A 21798-nucleotide genomic window follows, 5' to 3' on the forward strand; every position below is an offset into this window, starting at 1 on the left:
TTTTGAGAATGTTGCAAAATAACCTCCGAGGTCGAGAAATGTTGTTTTGAAATATAAAAGCCGAGGTGTTAGCCGAAACCTTATATTTCAAAATACATTTCGAGACCGAGGAGGTTATCCTGCAACATTCACGATAACAAGAACTTTATTTCTATTCTACTAATAGCTCAGTATTTCTACAAATCGTTCCACCTATAGAGAGGCGATTTAGGTCATTTTTACGGCTGTTCCGTGTGACCCCAACGGTTGTGTTATTAATGTTTACATGTGTATCAATCAAAGGAATCACATGCAGATGACAGAGTTTTTCTTTGGATTTTAAATACTTTACACTTATTTATAAAGTATCTTTGAATCATATTCCTAATATTTAAGGTCGATTTAATACGATTATTACTACTACACGTTATATATTTGCGTGGACCCTGAGGTCCACGCAGAAAATATATAAGCGAGGTTAAACCGGATGCCATGGGGAAAATTCAGCTTGCGCATGAGCTAGCCTGGTTCCTGTGCGTAATGGGTAGCTCAGGGAACCAGGCTAGTGCACGTTTATCTGAATCGGGATCGGGATTCCGTGCAATATGCACACATAAGTTCAAAGGCGCTGTAATTGTAAAGTTGTCGGTAAACAGTAAAGACACAAAGTATTCCTTTTAAAGAAATGATTGGCATGTGATATGAACTATCAGTATCATGAAATAAGTTAATGTTGTGCCGAAACTACAACATGCATCAAATAGCATAATTTGCAATGTTTTGTTGTTTTCCGAATACACTAGTCCGAAATATCTGAAGTTTTTCTGGCTTTTTTAACGATTTTGATATTTACTTGCCAGGAAGTCATATTTAATTTTGAGCGATATGAGTGAGTAGTAAAGTCATTTTTTTATTGTTAAGTTGTGAGTTAAATATTTGATACAATTCGCAAGTATTTAAAATCGGGCCGAGAATGCCGCTGTTGTATAGTGCCTTTTCCCCCTAGCCATCTTTCCCCCCGGAAAAATGGCTATATAGCAGTTCTTCCCCCCGGAAAAATGGCTATATAGCAGTTTTTCTCCCAGGGAAAGCTGACTATATAGTGGGCTTTCCCCCTTTTTATAGCCCGATTACCCCCACGGAAAACCTACTATAAAGTGGATTTTCCCCTTTTTTTACATTCCGGCCATGTATATGGCGGATCATTCGTGGCAATAATTTGCAATAATTGATATGATATTAATTTCTCATAAAAAAGGATAATTATGGCATTTATTAATACATAGAATAAAAACATGGTTTTTCAACCCCAAATATGAACTAAGGCATGCGCCTTCACAACATGCATGTGTCATCATCGTTTATTTTACCTGTTCTCACCCCTTTTTGGAACACCTTTTACACGGATTTCATAATACCTCGAATCTTTTTTCATCTAATCGATGCTTATCTACAGTTTTGACTTCGGCGTTATGAACACGTGAGAACACATTTGAGTGAAAATACGCCGGTTTGGAAATTTAATTTTCCAATGTATTACCATCAATGTATAAGCTTCTCCCAGGGAACTAACTGACCAATCTTAACTTAATTTTGTAGAGGAATGGAATAACAAGTTGCTGTCCTTTAAAAAAGAACTACAATACGTGGACCATTTGCATGTGTTTCAAACGAAAACGTGAAAGCCATAAGATTATCAGATTCCAATCCAAAACAGAGAAGATTCCACCGACTTCAGCCCCCTGCTTTTAACCACTAAATTTGTACGTTGCATCACATATATGTATAACCCTCCTTTTTATCTTAGAATTTAAAGGGTTCATACTTCTAAAATAATTATGAGCTGTCTATGAATGAAGATTGCCTGTATAGTATCAGGCATTCGGTGAATTCTACTATTTGCGTACACATTACGATTCGCACTACTTTGTTAACTATGCAGTGACAGCTTTGTGTAAATTCAAAAATTTCATATTTTGATGCATTTTTCTTGAGATTTAAACTTTTATACAGTGACATAATCATTTAATCATGATTAAATGCTTAAAAAATTTAATCAGGAAGTACTCTAGCCTCGCCTACTATAAAAGTAAATTTAAGTTACATGTGTATTCGGAAAACAACAAAACATTGCAAATTATGCTATTTGATGCATGTTGGAGTTGCGGCATAGCATTAACTTATTCATAACACTGATAGTTCATATCACATGCCAATCATTTCTTTAAAAGGAATACTTTGTTTCTGTATTGTTTACCGACAACATTACAAAATTGCAGCGCCTTTGAACTTATGCAAGCATATGGCATGGAATCCCGATCCCGATTCAGATAAACGTGTGCTAGCCTGGTTCCCTGAGCTACCCATTACGCACAGGAACCAGGCTAGCTCATGCGCAGGCTGAATTTTCCCCAAAGCATCCGGTTTAACCTCGCTTATTTATTTTCTGCGTGGACCTCAGGGTCCACGCAAAAAGTGGAAATGTATTACTCCCTTCGTCCAAAAAGGCTATCAATTTTAAATTAATACCGTTAGAATTTACGATCTTAAAAACAATTATATATTTCTTCTTCTAAATATCAAACGGGAGACAGGATGTAATGATATGATGAGAAACTGAAATGTTTTAGTTTTACTTTGATTGATGGGGTTCTAAATCATGGTTAAGGGGTATTCTAATTATGAATTAAAAGCATGTGTAAAGTTAGTGTTTACCATTTCGTTTTAAAGTTACGCATATTCATATTTTTAAGCACATTTCTACGAAACACGAGATATTATGATGTAAACATTTTAAAAAACAATGAAATGTCTTCACAACCAGAAAAATGTCGGTATCTTTGCTGGTTACTTTGGAAAATGTGAAATGGAACATGATCTAACTTTATGTTTATATTGTCACTCACTATTTGCAAATTTTTTGCAATAAAGATTTACTTGTGTACCATATTATTTCTTCGAACAATTAAACAAGGGTAATTAAAAAAAAAACAAAAAAAAAAACAACCAACACATATATTGTGATGAGTTGACTTTTTTAAATATAAGCTTGTTCTTCTAATCAACTAACAAGTAAAAAAGTCGTATATGCGCTTAGGTTGGTTATTTATTTTTGATTTTCGGTTTCTCCTTTTATGAATAAAAGTTCATTGATTTATTTATCTTATTATTTATTATATCATTAGTCATCTTATGAATTGATTAAATGTTTTGAAGAATAATGAATTTTACCCGCGTACCTTTTTAAAAAAAAATTGTTCGTAAATTAAAAAAATAAGATTGTGATAAAGAAATATATGAGTGATTGTGTATTTTTAAATGATGTTTTAATTTTAAATGACTGTAACAATAGGTTCATGTGGTCATCTATAGTTTGAGATATGGGGCCCTAAAAAATACATATTCTTTATACATGTAATTGGATTTCAAACATCGGGCTCGAAAACAACAAAGGCTCCTACCCTGCATGGGGGCTTAAATTGTCGGTGTCATCTACTAGTGTTATACCACTATCACTGTGACAATATGGTTAATTGGTCATCTCTAGAATTTGAGATTCGGGTCCCCACTTATAGAACACTATTCAATCATTATAATGGGGTTTTAATCATCGGGGCCTGAAACATCAAGGGCCCCTACCCTGAGAGCTGAAATTTTCAGAATCATCCTTAAGTGGTAAACCACTGCCACTATAAAAATATGGTGATATAGTCATCTCTAGTTTATGAGACATTGGACCCTAAAGAATATGCACTATAATTATTATAATAGGATTTTAAAAATCGGGCTCTGGAACATCGGAAATAAAATTTCTCTAAAACAGAGGTTTAGCCTGGATGAAATTTTCACAAACAGACAAACAGTCTGATAAATCTATCAAGAAATTCTTAAAACATTCTCGTTTAATACAATTTCAGAACACAGAATTATGCATATAAGTGTATAACTTGTAAAACTTTTTTCATTAAATTACCTAAATTAAGTTCTATGTGTAATTTCATTACACACATGTTCAACTTTCACCATTGTCTATAAAAATAATAAATCGGCAACACGAAACTTAACCTGTACAGATGAATGCAGATATACATGTATGCAACCTGGGAGTGTAGAAACATTGATTTTAATCCTTACTGGATTTCCATAAATATTTTTTATAAAATCTGAACCAAAAAAGTGAGGGAGAAACCCTACTATGGGGGAAAAGCTACTATATAGTAGCTTTTTCCCCCGGGGGGAAAGGCTACTATATAGTAGGTTTTCCGGGGGGGAAAGCTACTATGGGGGAAAAACTGCTATACAACACCGCCTCCAGTTGGAGGCGGCGAAATTTCCAGTTTTCGTAATGGCGCCGGTTCTGACGTTTTCCTGGCAAGTAAATATCAAAATCGTTAAAAAAAGCCAGAAAAACGTCAGATATTTCGGACTACGAATACACATGTAACTTAACTTTACTTTTATAGTAGGCGAGGCTAGTGAACTTCCCGATTAAATTTTTTAAGCATTTAAGTGTGATTGAATGATTATGTCACTGTATCAAAGTTTAAATCTCAAGAAAATGTATCAAGCATGAATCCTTTAAATTCTGAGATAAAAAGTCAGGGCTATACATTCATGTATACGTAATACAAGTTCAACGTACAAATTTAGTGGTTAAAAGCAGAGGGCTAGAGTTGGTGGAATCTCTTAAGGCTTTTACGTTTTCGTTGGAAACACATGCAAATGGTCCACGTATTGTAGTCCTCTTTTAAAGGACAGCAACTTGTTTATGTATAAACAAGCAGTGAAAATGTGCTAGGGAGGTCCGAGGAACAGCAGCATTGATCTCTTAAAAATGAACATTTGAGGCAATACACATCGTTTTGACTTGAAGTAACACGTGACATTGACTTGGTTTTAAAACTGTTTACGGTTGGAAGTTGTACTTTCAGGATTAGTGCGAGACAAAAAGGTATTCGTGATCTGATAATTTACTGATGACATTCGTTGTATATTGGATAATACATGTAATGTCCACGGCATCTCTTTAATCTTGGCAATAACTGTAGTAGAATGTTAAAAAAAACTTTTTGTTTTTTCCGACGTATCCACGTACATTTTGTCAAAGCTGTCATTTTGAAAAAATGGCCTCTCCTTTTTCCTCATATTAGCCCAATCTCTACCCAGAGTTATCGTTCCTGCTTCGCTCCACTTATACCTCTGTTAACGTCTAAGAAATAGTGCCACGAAAACATTGGTAATGGAGTATTACTCCGAGAAATAGTTCTTTGTTTGTTACCGTGATTTACCAATAACAATCTTTTTATTTCAATATTTTTAGAGAGGCTTTAACTTCGAAATGTAGACTAAATACATATAAAACTATAATTTATAATATCATGATTGAGAATAGGTTTTGTCAAGATTCTTGGCATTTAGACGTTAACAGAGGTGTTGTAGCGCAGCGTAATACGCCCTCTGGTGAGATATTGATATTAACGAACAACAGTCACATCGAGACCATGTATATCCTATACTAAGTAAGTAAGAAATGTAACCCCCTTTGAGCATTATGACGTCATTCTTAGACTATTGTGACGTCAGGTAAGGTATCGTAACTTTGTTATAAAACGCTTGATTTTTATTGTTTAGTTATCTTTATATCATTTACACAAAAAGAGTCAGTAACATATAATCGTTCCGTAGTCATGTAGTGACCCGGTACGGGATGATACCTGGTTAGTAAATTTCATACCCAGCTCGGTTTCGCCTCGAAAGGTATGAATTTTACTAACCGGGTATCTTCCCGTACCCGGTCACTACAAAACTATGTAACTAACAATTCAATGTATCATGTATATGAATTAAGGCTAAAATTGTTTCAGTTTTCTTATCTATGCAAAAATGTGTGTTTTCAATGGGTGTCCTCGAAATAAAACTGGGTTTTTGTTCTGGAAAACCAGTCAACTTATATCTTATTCATTTGTGCAATAATGATTTGTTAATCAAAACATCTGATCGTGACAGTCATGCTTGCGATATTATGTTCCTCAACTCTGTCTATTTAATTTTTTTATCCTAAAAAAATCCATTAAAAGATTGTAAAATTATTGTATCTTAACGCCGTCTGTTTTTTAAATACATTTTGATGTTCATAAAATGTTCTATTATTCAGAGGACAGCACCTACATGTAGTATTCTCTGTCACGCGACAAATCAAATGATACTTTTAAAAGCTTTTATGATGTCGCAAAACTAGTATATAAACATTTTAAGCAATTTAACTTCAAAAACATTTCGTTAGCTGATATTTACGTTTTACCAAGTAGAAATACATGTATGTAATTATTTGACATTTGTCTTCTTGTTTTAAAATTCCTTTTCCAATACTCTAGCGGATATTTTTGCATCTAATTTATAATTAACATTCCTCATTTAAAGTAATTTAACGTGGGATTCTTTTTTTGGCTTGCATTATAAAGTGATCGTCAATATTTTTGTTCATCAACGTTTTATAAGGGCATTTAAAAGAGCCTGGGACAGCCCGACAATTCATCATGTTTTCATCAATATATACACAATAAAATGGACAGAGTTTTAATTTCAGCTTTGTATTTTGATTTTATTTCAAAGTCTGACGCTTAAGGTTTGATTAATTTTTAAAGATATCTTTCTTATTTGCACACTATTATCAATGATGAAAAAAAATAATTAAAATGATTTCTTTTGGCCTAAATCATGTCAAAACGGTTCCAAAAATACAATGTAAACGCAAAAGATATCTATTTCTTGTAGTGAGTAGTTTCGATAACTGAATATATATGTACCGTGGACAAATACCGTAGCAAAGACAGTATTTCAAGCTAAGCGAAAGAACACGTTATAATATGTTTCTTTTATATAAATGTATCATCATAGAAAAATACACAGAAGTATAATTATAAACGTTTTTATACCCATTATATAGAGAAAATTACATTTCTGATTTATTTCATTGTTGTTTTTAACTATCTGGTATTATTGATTTATTTTAATTTTATTTTTCATAATGCTACCAGTGAAAAGTTGTAATATCTATTCACCATGGGAAAATATCTAGAACATTATTTTACGCTCAAAACGTTGTTAAAACAACAAGCAGTTATTTGTTGTTTACATAACATAATAGGAAAAATATACAGACCTAAATTAATTCATCGCATCATATAAACTGATATCATTTATTTACAAGTTCTGTAAATAAAATCCGCACGGCAGGGCCGATTTACCCGAGTACAACAGATCGAGCGTTTGTCCTTCTCTATGTTCTAACGTCTTTCTCGTTGCAGCCGATTGTAACGTAGATTTTTTAATATAATTTCTTAATAAACAGCCTGAGGGTAAAGCTTCATTTGAATATCTATCTAGTTATAGAATTTTTCACTTACTTTTGCACATACTTAATCTTTGACATTTTACCTTTATGGAATACCAATTTTACTAAAAATAAAAAAATCCTATGTAAGATATAAATCTAAACTTTTGGTAGGGGTACACTGTAAACTTAAATTCCCTATATTATCGTTCTGCCCCCCCCCCCCCCCCCCCCACCTTCACACACTTTATCAAGCGATCAATATATTTCAGAGCATATAGTTACATTTTCTTCCTTAACTATTTACTAGTTTCTGCCCCCCCCCCCCCACACACACACACTTTATCAAGCGATCCATATATTTCAGAGCATATAGTTACATTTTCTTCCGTAACTACTTACTAGATACAGTCAAACTCCGTTATCTCAAACTAGCTATAGATGGGGCTGTTGAAAACTTTTAGATATCCGAGTATTCGAAATATCAAGAGTAAAATACTTAAAAATAGGTGGTTGGGACTTAAAAATCACTATCCATTGTATTCGAGATATCGGCGTTCTGATATCGAAGTTCAACTGTATTTTTTTTAAAATCACTATAATATTGATTGTTCGATATTACACCAGTTGTTGGAAAAAACTATATGGGAAGAAGATTTTAAAAATTCCAATAGATATGAAGGGTAATATTGTGTCCCAATGCGCTCAATTCTTCAAATTAAAAACATTCAAAAATTTAATTGGTCTTCCCCATTATAAACGACTGTTGTTTACCTGGAATAAACTGCCGTGATTTTTTTAACTTACTCACCTGATTGATGAATACACTCGAATGAAAAATGTTGTCACGTGACATGTAAATAAGCTATTATAGTCAATGTATTGACAGGCATATCACTCTATTTTACTAAGACCTACCCATTATTTTCACCTTTATTTTCATCTTTATTCAAACACAATAAATGACTACAAACCAGGATAATTTCCTGCTGTAATATATTCTTAGGAATAGCGATAATGCCTTTATCCCGTAACAAAATGTGTCAGAACTATGGAAACTGTTTTTACGGTGTTGATTTTATTCACTCTTGTCTGAAACTCTATCAAAATTAATGTGGAATTCATATAATTCACAGTATAATAAGAGGGCCCCAGAAAGTAGTTTCAGCATATCAACTTTCAAATTTTTTGTACAAGTATTTCACGTTTAGCGAGACATTTTTAATGATCAATCAAAATTTCAGCGTCAATCTTAGAATTATAAGCAAGATACAGAGCTCACATTTCTGCTAGATTTTTAACTTGGTATTTCCTATTCAGCATTTAAAATGTAAACAAAAATGGCCTCATATCTGTGAACAAATCTCTGTATCCTGTCTATAATTTGAAGATTACCACTAAAATAGTGTTAGTAAATAGAAATTGTAAACAATTTAACCAACGAAACATACACTAAAACAAAAAGCACAATTTAATTTTCAAAATGAATCATATATATACCTAGTACGTATTTCCGTCAGCGATATTAAACTCTGTTCAAACTGAGTAAACTCGAGAAAATGCTGAGCATCTCAACAAAACACATTGCATTAATCAATTACGCAAAAGATCATACCAAATTACCGATAGAATGAATTGTATTTTAGTACTTTGTTGATACATCAGATTTTCAGTCAACAGTCAACTGTCTAAATATACCAAAGTCTATGTTTGATTTGATACGTAAAAATTACAAAATACAGGCGATAGTTTCCCAAGTTACATAGCTTAAATAATAAGAAAATGAAACGAAAATCAAAATAAGCTTACATAACACCACCGTAAAATGTGAAAACTGTCAACTCATTGAAATATTTAACCTCAATTTATTACTCAAAATCGGCACCAATTTATCTTCATGTTTCAAAGATCCCCTTTGCACTCCAACTGTTGCACAACATTTGTCAGATCGACTCGTTTATAACATGGCTGCTTTAAACAAAGAACCTACTTTTACCCCGTCCCGTTTTAGAAGTATGGAATACCGAACCCGAAGGTATAATCTGATTGAAACATGCATTTCCTTTATTATTATTTTCGTAATAACTAAGATTTGAAACAGAATTATCCCATAATTTTTGTAATTTACATTTTCCTTTCCATAATGATTATATATGCTAAATTACGATGAATTTGACTCTATAGTTCTTAAGAAGAAGATTTTTAAAAATGCACCCCCTTTTTCTACATTTTTGAGGTTTTCTCTGCTTTGAATAAAGATCGGTCTTTCATTTCTGTAATTCATATTTGCCTTCCCATAAGAATGCTCTGTGCCAAATTCGGTTGATAATGGCCAAACGGTTTTAGAGAAGAAGTTCAAAATGTGAAAAGTTTACAGATGGACGGACAAAAGACGGACGACGGACAAAATGTGATCAGAATAGGCCACTTGAGTTTTCAGCTCAGGTTATTTTTAGTTTATAATTAGCTATATGCTATTAAATTTTTATAATGCTTAAAACTGATTCCACTTTTCAAAAAAATGTTCACAAATAAATATTCAGGGTAAACATGTATTTATTTATCAATACTTTTTTTTTGAGAGAGAGAAAATATTCAACAAACTTCTTTTTAAAAAAAGTTTACAACAAGTTAACGGTTAATAGTTTTATCTGGACATAAAGTTAGAGTCAAACTTAACGTTTAGGGCTGGGTTTGTGGAAGTTGAGTGGTTTTTTTCTTGTCAGGGTTATTTGAATGACATCTCATGTAATAAAAATGCCTAAAATAATGTCTTAAAGGACCATTTAAATCTTTGGATAAAATATCATTTCAAAATGGTAATCGAAGTTCTTATGAATAAGTATTTTTATATATGAGGGTATCAATCTCACAAAAAAATCACTATTTCTTTTCATGTATTAAAGAAGGCAATATATGCATACAATATTAAGAGAAATTGCCATATTCAAGCTGAAAAACATTTAATTTCAATTCTGAAGTTGTTCATGCTCAACACTTGTATTATTATACAAGTTTAGCCTTTTGATCAGGTCAATACTATACATTGTCAAATATTGACTGGGGTTGAGGGCAACATTGATTATATTAGCCCCTGAGGGACGAAATATTGCCCGACGCGAAGCGGAGGGCAATATTTTCGTCCCAAGGGGGCTAATATAATCAATGTTCCCGAAACACAGTCAACATTTGTTTTGTTATATGAAGAAACAAACTAAAATTTAAAAAATTAATTGAAAACAGATCGCCGTAATTTTCTCAGCTCAACAAAGAATTCACGAATTCATTTTTGTACAAAGTTCATATCTAAAATATCCTCGGCATCGAACGGCCACTGGTGATATTCCGCCGACCGTAAGAATTAACATACAGATGTTCTACCTGATTTAACTTCACAGTAATTCGCAATTCCTTATATCAGTTATGATAGCAAACCGTCGCATTGCGGGTCTGTTGTTTACTTGCCTTGACTGACTGTCTATTATGACGTCATCTTGTTTTGGAGTCGCGAAGAGTTATTCGCGTCATCGTTTACGAATCAACAAATCAGAGGCGATTATTTGAAATAGAAGGATTGTTCTCTAGATCTTATTCCTAGCCAGTCAATATTAAAAAAATATTGACCGGTTAATATTTTTCGGACGAGCAAATATTACAATTATTGACTATTCGTCTATATAGAGTTATATAGTGAGAAAATACTACTGAATGTAACAAAAGATGTTATAGACCTGATGAAAATAAATCGCAAAAAGACGAGGTTGATATACTCCCATCAGGTCTATAAAACCATGCATTGACCGATTTATTGAAAGGCTATAATTTTTCACAATAAAAAACAAAAACGATTTCTATTCAAGAGTATAACAAAAAGTGTCTGGCTCATGATTTATAGGCGTTGACTTTGGTATTGTGAATGTACGATGTCACAAATGCCTTAACCAGTATTTTGTCATGAAAATCTATTTGAAGTAAAGTAAGGCTAAATTTTCTTTCTTTTTTGGGAGCTGATTTTAATCAACTCTCCTATGCAGTTACTCTGGCAAACCGAAAGTGAAACAGTGTTTGGACCTAAGCACAAATCATCACTGCTGACAAGACTTAGTTCTTGAAAATAATAGAAAAACTCAAAGTAACGTATGCTGAAGCATTGTTTTTTCAAGAAAACTTATCAATAAACACTTTGAAAATAGTAGGATTTTATATATTACGAACAACTAAGATATTTTTATAGTCTCATGTATTCCTACACCAGAGTTTAACATAGCCTCGTTCAACCAAATGCTCGGCTGTCTCCGTAAATCTCCAACAAGCAGAAAGGTTCTCTTGCTTGTCGGAGATTAACGGAGACAGCTGAGCGTCTGGTTGAACGAGACTAGAGTTCGATATCGATAGTGCTTGGATTCATAAAATTTTTAGAATTGCTTCGATTACGTATACATAGTTTTAAATCTATCTTTAAATAGTACACAACATTATTCATATGGGGTTTCTCGAAATTCTTGTCGGAAAAGTCTAAAATTCATATAATAAAAAGGTGCGTAATTCAAATTCAGACTAGAAACTAATTGCCATGCAAGATAAGTTGATTTTAAAATAAATGATACTCGCTAAAATCAACTCCCGTCAGTACTTCAGTACTTTGATTTTTGTAACAAAGTTAATAACAGAATTGACAGCAGAGTCACGTGACCGAATAGACTAATCATACACTTGGAAAAAATACGATATCATAATTAACACTATTGATCAAATATCTTATAAATTGTTAGTTTGTTATAATAAGATATAGTTATCTTTAAATCTCTGTTGTCTGCGATAAAGAATGAAACATTGCATTTTTAAAAAAATCTTTTACATTATAAGCTAAAAATCTTGTTTGTCAATTACTTTCTTTAAACAAAATGTGTCATTTTCATTATCTGTATTTTAGTAGCTCGTCTTGATTTTTTTTTTAAAATCTTTATAAACTTTTAAAATTTTGAAACTTATACATTGAGTTGTCTTTCGCACATAAAAGGAATCATAAAATTGCAAAAAACATCATTGTACGTCCCGTCATCAAAAATAATAACACAATTTTCGCCATCACCGCCCGTTGGTTCCCCTGACCGCCAATCCAGAAACATCGGGCTTCCATCAGAAAGACACCAACTTCCATTAGAGATTTTAGTTCCATCAATATATATTTCTCTACCTATTCAAAACATGAATAATAGAATCAGTCAAAATCACTTCATCCTAAAATCCTAATATCATCATAATTCTATAAATCATCATCATCATCATCATCATCATCATCATAATCGTCGTATTTATATTCATATTTATCACCACATTCGCCATCATTTATTGTAATATGTGTAATAATTGTTATCAGCTACACATGTATCAGTACAGAAAAACAAAGTTTAAATGAAGGTGGCAATGTTTTTTAATTAAGATGCAACATATTTTATGGTTTTACTCCTTATCATTTTTGTTAAAATTATATCTGAACCGAACTTAATGGTTTTCTCAGAGATATACTCTTCTTTACCAAACATTGCCGAGGAAATTGCAATGGACCAAAACATCGTAGTTTTTTTTTCAAACATCGTGTTAGGTAAGCGAAAAAAACACAGGTATAATTTTAAAAAATGTTGTCAATATATTCAAATTATGAATTAAATAAAATGTCAACCTAAGTGATAGGTGAATAAACCCAAACGGTTTCTATTTTAATATATATTCTTTATTTTGAGTAACAAATATCTTTGAATATCTTAATCTTTTAAATGATGCTGACTTCATCTTTGCGATTATGTTTAAGATTCTATATGTCTTAAAGAATTAATTGATCTAGAAATAGATATTCAATACATATTATTTGATGTCCAAAGAAAAGAACAAAACAACTTTAAAATGCAAGTTGTTTAAAAGGTTGTTCAAACGACCAACGACCTTGCCAGAAATACGATACTGAGTAGTCCACTGGGTCGCATGATGACTGACGTTTTTCATACCTATTGTTCGACCTAATTAATCACATTACTGTCTACGGATTTTCCGGGTTTTTATCCGACTACGACAAAGAGCATAAGTCCATGTCACCTGATCATACCAGTCCTCTATTTTTCAGAGGTCCGTGTTTGCTTTGCTCCTGTTTTGTATTGCCCTTTGGACTTTTGATTTTGAACACAGTGGTTTTTTTTTACACTTGATGTCTTTTTCCAAATCTATTTTGATACTGATTCATTAGGTCGTTTCACCTTTTAAGTGAAATACTTTTTGTATTTTTTGTGTTTTTTTGTTATTCTTTTCTTCTTCTTTTTTTCCCAGGGACAGCTTTTTTGTTTCTGGAGATATTGAAACATTTCTTTCTTTTTGTTATTGAGCATTAATAGTTATGGTACCAAATGACCCTTTGTTTGATAACTCCCAAAACTTAAAAGGTTATTGCCCTTGTGTACGAAAAGCCTGTTATCGCTATTCTCTGAAACCATAAGAGATAGAGAATTGAAACTTTTACATGTACCAATGTACAGTTAGGTTTTTTTTAATCTATTCATATCGACAGGATATGATGCCCCCTTCTAGTAGTTATTGTCCCTGAAAGTATTTAAATTTCTATAAAACAGTTCCAACTTTTTTTTGTATTTGTCATAGAGATTCCATACTACTTGGGATGGAAGCGTCTACCAAAATGACATATAGGTCAAAGGTCAAATCTCATTCGGAAATCCGTTATATAATGAGTTTTCAGATCTCTCTTGTTTAGGGTGGAAGAGAAAATTTTTTCCATGGATGTAGTAGGACATAAAATATAACCCCTTAACTTCTACCTTTAATCAATTAAAAAGTTATTGCCCCTATTGTTCGAAATGCTTGTTATCGCTACTAGGTAGAGACTTCAAACTTGTACATGTACTAATGTAATCAGTACATTAAGGGGCTTCTTCCATCAATTCATATCAAAAAGACCCGATGCCCTCTTCTATCAGTTATCGCCCCTGAAAGTTTCTTAAGTTTGTAAAAAAAACCACCTACAACTTTTGAACCTTACATTGAGGGTCATCAAACCACTTTAAATTGAAATGTTGACCTTTACCAGTCAATATGACATCAAGGTCAATGGTCAAGGTCAAACGAAAAAAATTGCATATTTAAGATTTTGACTTTTTTCATAAATTAACACAGATAAAATGATTTATTAATTATATGGAAACAAGACATGAAAACTAATAAGATAAAAAGACCTCTAATTGTTCAAGAACAATTACTAGTAGTCTACCAGATCTGGTATCATTTTTTCGATCTAATGAACATTTGCATACATTTAAAATATATATATATAATTATATGATGTATGATAGAATTTACCTATTTTGAATTAAAAAACAAACTATCAAACAAACAAATATATTTCCCACATGTTTTTAATGTTTGTATTGTCAAAATTACGAAACACAAATTTCACAGCGTAAAATATGTGCTGGTTGGACTCATTTACCTTAATTTAACCCAAAGTCTGTATTTCTAAACGTTGTTGATGTCACAATCGGAATTCAACGACGCTAAAATCTTACATCTAACAACTATATGAATCTTTATTCAACAAACTTGATTTTAATATTCAGTATTGAAAATGATACCCGAGTAAATGTTCGACCCAAGTAAAACTTCTACGCCTCAACTTTAGAAGTTAAGTGTAATTGGGATGTTTTGAAAAACGCTCACACATTTTATTTTTTATGTCTAAATAACGCAAAATGATATATTCTATAATGTTCAATATTTGTTTACAATGTTTATGGTTTGTACTCGTCAACTCAAATATAACGGAATGCCAAAGGAAAAAAAAAACAAAAACAAAAAACTGTCTCAAATGGATAATGTACAATTTTCGCAAAAATGTTTCAGTGTAGAGCGAGAATGACATTAATTTAGTTAAATTGATAAAACAAAGGAATGGATAGTGTGATGTCATATATTAAAGTTCAATCATTATGGCATCTCTCATGGCAGCAGGAGGTATAAATCAAACAGTCGATATTTCTTGATTTATTCATTATTATGGGATTGAAAAAATGCCGATTTATAACCACACTAGATGTTAATTAAAAAGTGATTATCATAAGTATATTAACCTTAGTAACTGTGTTACATATTTGCTCACCAAGAAATTGTTACAATGTATCTCAATCGCGAAAACCAGTCCAGACATTGAGGACTTTTTATCAATTTACAAAAATGTTAAAAAAATAATCTAGAATTCTTACGTTGAATGGGAAAACAGTTTTATGTTTAAAAATAATGACAAAATAATGTTGATACATACTTGATTTCAGCTTCATGAACGATTGAATGTGTCCATGTTTTGTCCATGTTGATATCCGTACAAGATGTCCTCCATCGTTTCGACACGTGTTCTGTGCTTCAGAGTATGCTTTCTTTACACCATAATTTTTGAAACAATATCCATTTATGCCATCAATTTGTTCGTATCCAAACTCAGAGCAGCGGCGATAATCTGTATCAAGAATAACAGATGATTTACACAATAAAATGTCATTTTTTAGATTATGATGCTGTATGTTTAAAGGTCAAAGTCTCTGAGTATGGGTGTATTCGTATCTGTTAGGTTTTTAATAATCCAAATAACCGCAATGAAAAATTGAATTGTTATTCATCGATTCAATGATTAAAAAACGTGTTTTAACAAACAGTAAGGATACCTTACATCCGGGCGTTTTCGCACGTTACAAAATTAGCAGATATTAAATACTGTGGTTTCATTAATATTCAAGGGTATTAATTTTCATGGATTAAGTGAAAATCACAGTTTTAAGGATATGTAAATTCGTGGCCAATAACCCCATCAGTACAAAATATTAATAGAAATTGCATTTCAATGAACATTTAATTTCGTCGATCAACTTAAAGACGAAATCCACGAGAATTGGAATTCAACGAATATTGATGAAACCACAGGAATCTGTGTGTAACGTTTTTATCTTGCGTCAGTCATTTTTTGCGATTAAAATATTCCTTTATTCTTACTAGCAAAAATCCAAATGTAATGCCTGAGTTAAGTATTCTTCGATTTAAAAGTTAACGCAAAAATAACTTAATATACAGTAATTTCATACTATCTTGTTTCCCGTCGGTGATAAGTAAATGCGTTTATGAATGTATAAAATGAATGGATAAAATGAATGTATTTACCAAATTGGATATTGATTTTGACATGATTTCTAAAGAAAACTTACATTTAGTGTATACTGCAATGTCTTGGGGAATTGACGGGTCCAACAAGTTTCTTGTAATGTCCGTTGACAACAACACGCAGCTGGATGTGGCATTCTTCCAAGTATATGACTTACAACCGACGCTTTGAGAACAATGAGCTGAGCATGATGCCAAGCTGTTCAACAAAACGGATTGTTGTGAATGAACATAGAGGTCGTCCAATATTCCATTTTCAATTCGTGTGAACTCTGTATTGGTAGCATGGGTATGTGCAAGTGTCATAAAGCTGAAAACTCCTAAAGGAAAATATTTGATCATCTTTTCATTATAAATACTACACACATCACTTCTACTATAAAATAAATTATAATTGATAAACATCTTAAACTTAAATTCTAAATCTAATTTATTCTTGATGTTTTAAAAGGAAAACAATGTCTATGATAATTTATTGATCAAATTAAAATTTTCTGTTTTATCAATCATATTTCACAAACTTCAAAAAACCCTATCAGAGCTGATAAAGAATTTAAACATGATTGCAACACAAAACAATTCTTTAAAACAAAATATTAATAAGATAAAACTCCATTGTTGTTTTATGCTTAGAAGTTTTCTTAATTGTCTTTGCATCATTTTTATTAAATTAAAAATTTAAATAATCTCCTAAATATTTTGTAAATCTAATTACTCACCGAAGACATGATAAAAATACATCTTAGTCCCTCGAAATGAAATGGAAGCTTCTGCAACTATCTCGGCCTTACTGTTATTTTAAACTGGTATTAATCCGTCTTTAAACGTGAAAAATCAATATGAGTTTGTATTTGCATTACCGAAAATAATCTTATTTATCGGGGATGCAGATCTGTTCTTGCTTGTAAACAAATTTTAGTTAGACTTAACGACTTGGATAATACCAGAGGTGTTCTGAAATTAAAAACGAGGGAAATCAAATGCTGCAGTTTAATAGTTCCGATGACTATTCACTATGGGCAGATAGCACGGAAACTCTTCAAGGTTAGACAAAAAAGCATGTTCCTTCAATGCTTTACATAAAAAATATTTACAGACGTACAACAAAATCAATCAATCGATCAATCAATTAATCAATCTATCTCTCTTTCTCTCTTTTTTTCTCTGCCCGCTGTCAAGCTTTGTGTCACAGAGTAAAGGAGTCAAACAACACAAAACATTCCTGTTATGCAAGACATTGTGTCTTAGAGCAGAATTAATCCATACTCATTCATCATGTCCCCGAAAAGAAACATTCCATAATCTTTTAACATTTTTTTTAAAGAAGAACAATTACATAGTTGTTACATAAAAATAACATTATTGTCCATGGCAATCCCGAAAATAGATTAGAGATCATGCTTAATGCCTCATCAAAAGAAGAATATATGTACATGTACCTGATTAAGCAATACACTGTAAATATCTCAATTTTTAATATTAATTGAAATTAAAAGTGAGAACTCTACCTTTACTGTAATAATATCATTCGATGCAGCAGTTGAAACAAATCTACAAAAAGTGAATAAAATATTATGTACAATTTTGATTTCTTTATAACATTGCGTCTTTGCTTACATGTAGTTTTTGTCCTTGAAATCATTGACACTGACTGCAGGTGGTGGATTTGGGATAGATGGTGTATCAATCTATAAGAGCCTCCCATTGTTGGTACCAATGTTACTGATTTGTCTATATGACTGGGAATAAGGGTCACGACTGGCTGCACTTCGGGCTGGGGGCATCTTGTGGAGCTAGGGTCGCCATGTTGTCTGCCCACCATTAGACCTAAAATTCAAACTAAATGCTATGTATGTTATGTGCCTAATGTAAGAGTGAGTTAGTGAACACAAAACATTCATGTTTCTTATTGACATTGGTATTTGCTACATTGTCCCATATAGTTGAAAACATAGCACTTCATAAGAGAGGTCTGCTGAGATTTAGCTGGGCATCATGCAGGCAAAACAAATGTCAAATGATTTCAGGCACTGTACCTGCACACTGATCATGGCCCACCATGCATGGCGGTAGTGGCTCGATGGGCACTGGCGGGTCTGATTTTGGCCTAGAATATACGCCACGGCTTGAAACGCCAGTTGTGCATGTAACAAGCTCGCTGGGTATAGTAGCTGTCTGAACTTGGGGCTTAACAGTAGCTGCCACGTCATGTTGCCTAGGTCGCCTCTTAGATTTTGCTGCTGGCTGGGCAAGGTCTCGATTTTTTTCTAGTTAGCGTGTCGAATTTCTCGTTATGTAAATAGAAAACAAGAACTAGACTCTTGTTGCTATAGCAACAAAAAGGTCTTCCGTTCCTCATGTATCAATCTGCGCATAAAAATCCATTTCACTTGTGAAAAGAAAAGGGATATAATATATACTGTAAAGGAATCCAAAGAAATTATTTCTAAGTTAAACAAAACAAAAATTCAGTTATAATATCTCGTTGAGAAAAGGTTTTTCTCTTGGGACCGGAAAAGAGCAAACAGAAGTGATTTAAGAAATTGAAAGTAGATATTTTGGTACATTTACCTACGGTACGTTACTTTTCATCAAATTGAGTAAAGTGTTTAAAAAAGAATTAAAGTTTAAAAAAAACAACTTCTATTGCTTGAACGCTTCGAGTGAGAACCGGAAGTGATGTACGACCAAATGAAACCCGTTTAACACATGTTCCATCAAATGTCCATAATCCATATATTTTCGTGTCATGATCTCTCACAGTTTCTGAGATCTTGTGGGTGCTTTGTTTTTAGAAAGGAAGGCAACCTATGATATTTGAGATGTCTCACCGGAAGTTTAACTTTTTTTAGTTGTTTTACCATGTGTAGATGACCTTTTGTAATTCTATAGCTAAAATGTTACTTCCATGCTAAATAACCAAAATATTTTTAAACAAATAAAATTGGATGTACTTCCTGTGACGACCGGAAGTAATACCGAAAAAAAACCAAATATTGTTAACACATGTTCATACATAGGTCTATCATTCCACAAAGTTTGGTTGTTCAAGTCGTCACCGTTTTTGAGATCTCGTCGAAATAAGGTTTTTTGTCTCGGGACAGGAAACGGACACAAACGGAAGTGCTCAATGTAAATTGTATTATATATTTCTTGTATACCTGCCTTTTATACATTATTTTTCATTTATCTAACTAAAAATGTCAAAGGGAAACAGTTAAACTGATAAACATCTCGATTTGTTTGAACTCTTCCGCTGTGGCCCGGAAGCGACGGAAGACAAAAAAAAAACAGGTTAAACACATCTTCAATCAAATGTCTTTCATCCATGAAAGATTCGTGTCTTGCTCACTTATAGTTTCTGAGATCTCGCGGGTACAAAAAAAAGCTACCTGAGATAATTGAGATATCTCACCGGAAGTAGAATTTTTTTGTTGGTTTAACATCGCAACGATAACCTATGTATAGATTTTTACTTATATATTTCATTAATGGAAAATGAATTTAATGCGTAAAATTACTATTTTTGAAGTGCTTCCAGTGACGACCGGAAGTTACGACGAACAAAACAAAATAGTTTAAACACATCTCCATACACAGGTCTATCATCGTACAAAGTTTCTTTGTTCAAGTGTTTACCATTTTTGAGATCTCGAGGTGACAAGCTTTTTCGTCCCGGGACAGGAAACGGAAAACCGCAAATAAATTTTCAAAAATTAAAAAAAAGGGCTCGAGATATTATCATTCTCTATCATTCCTGAAAATTTCAAGAAAATAAATTAAGTCATCTCTGAGAAAAACGGGGGAAAAAATAATAATAATAAAAAGAAACATTACAATCACTATAAGGTCTTCCGTTGGAAACGGAAGACCTTAATAAAAAAAACCTTACAATCACTATAAGGTCTTCCGTTGGAAACGGAAGACCTTAATAAGAAAGTCGACAAAAACAATATGTCTCCCCTTTGAAAGGGGAGACATAATAAATTAAGATGTTCTTTTCGAAAACAATTTCGACAGAAATAGTGTAAGTTGTATGAAAGCATCTTAATGGTGAATATTCTAGTTAATTCAAATCATGATTCCTGGAGGTAGAGTGAGGCCAGGATGGAGAGGGTGGAATTTCTATAGAACTTTATAATAGTATACAATTATTTATTGCTTCAGAAGTCAATATACCAGAATATTTTTCCCAAGGTCCAGGCAACAGCTCAGTATGATCTTTAACCAAAGGCCAACGCTTAATTGTTTACGATGCTTCTGTATGGCATTTCTAATATTCAACCAAATGTTGATGGTCATGTTATAAGCGAGATACACATCTCGCGATTCTTTTTCTTTGAATTGAAGTAATAATTCCAGTTTAAGACCTGAAATAAATCTGATAAATGCTAACTAGTTAACTATATTTAAACTATTTATTCATGCTTAAAATGAATGAGAACAGACAGAAATCAGCTTGAAAAAGAATTCTTACCGTGTTATTGAATTGATGTAAACAAATGCAAGGCACAAACCTTGTTTTCATTAAAAGAATAGTGAGCTCTGTATCTTGTTTATAACTGTTTAACTGATACTCGAATTTTCCTTGATCGTAGAAGTGCATTTCTAAAGCTTTGTAAACAATAAAAAAAAAAGGAAAATAAAACTTGACTAAAATCGTGACCATACACCACTTATGTTGATTTTAAGAATATTTGGAGTTTAAATTCACATCCTTTTATGGACTTTCAATTTAGGATCTTTCTACCTACATTCTCCAGAGATGTTGTTTATGACTTATGTTTTTGATAATTATAATTTTTTGTTATCAACTGTTTAGATATTCGCTTTTTGAATTATGGTAGTCACAAATATTCATTAACTAGATTTCAGAGAGTTTATTACAATGGTTAAAATAAACTTTGCAAATAATCAACGACATCTTTCATGTTCATGATATTGTTGATTCATGTCAATAGCAACCATCGTGACCGTTTTGTAGACTGCCAATGTACCAGGTGAATGCCTGACGGGTTCTACTGACGATCAGTGTGTGACGCTCTCCAGTAAGAACGTCCATTGTATTCGAGGTGGGTTATCTAGTAATCTAAATTTTACTCAGGAATCAGAAAAAAACACATGTAGTAAGATATACCTACATGTAAATACAGTTGTTTCATACTTTATTTCTAGCAGTAGTTTTTTCAATTGAATTAACACCTTTACAGGCTTTATTCAGCTTTTAACATTGATGTGGTAGTGGTTTAATTTGTATACAAATTAAACAAATCTGTTGA

The 21798-nt window shown here is 32.4% G+C and overlaps 1 long non-coding RNA gene across 1 annotated transcript; it reads right to left on the reverse strand.

The window, feature by feature from the left end:
* Nucleotides 1-9070: 9070 nt before the first annotated feature.
* On the reverse strand, nt 9071-17329 carry LOC117682963 (uncharacterized). The gene is made up of 4 exons (XR_010712942.1): nt 17239-17329; nt 16564-16839; nt 15633-15824; nt 9071-12509 (listed from the first exon to the last, which is right to left on the reverse strand). It is a non-coding gene; the product is annotated as an uncharacterized lncRNA (long non-coding RNA).
* Between the last annotated feature and the right edge of the window lie 4469 nt (nt 17330-21798).

The sequence above is a fragment of the Magallana gigas genome, chromosome 4 (genome assembly GCF_963853765.1).
Source record: "Magallana gigas chromosome 4, xbMagGiga1.1, whole genome shotgun sequence".
NCBI lineage: Eukaryota > Metazoa > Mollusca > Bivalvia > Ostreida > Ostreidae > Magallana > Magallana gigas.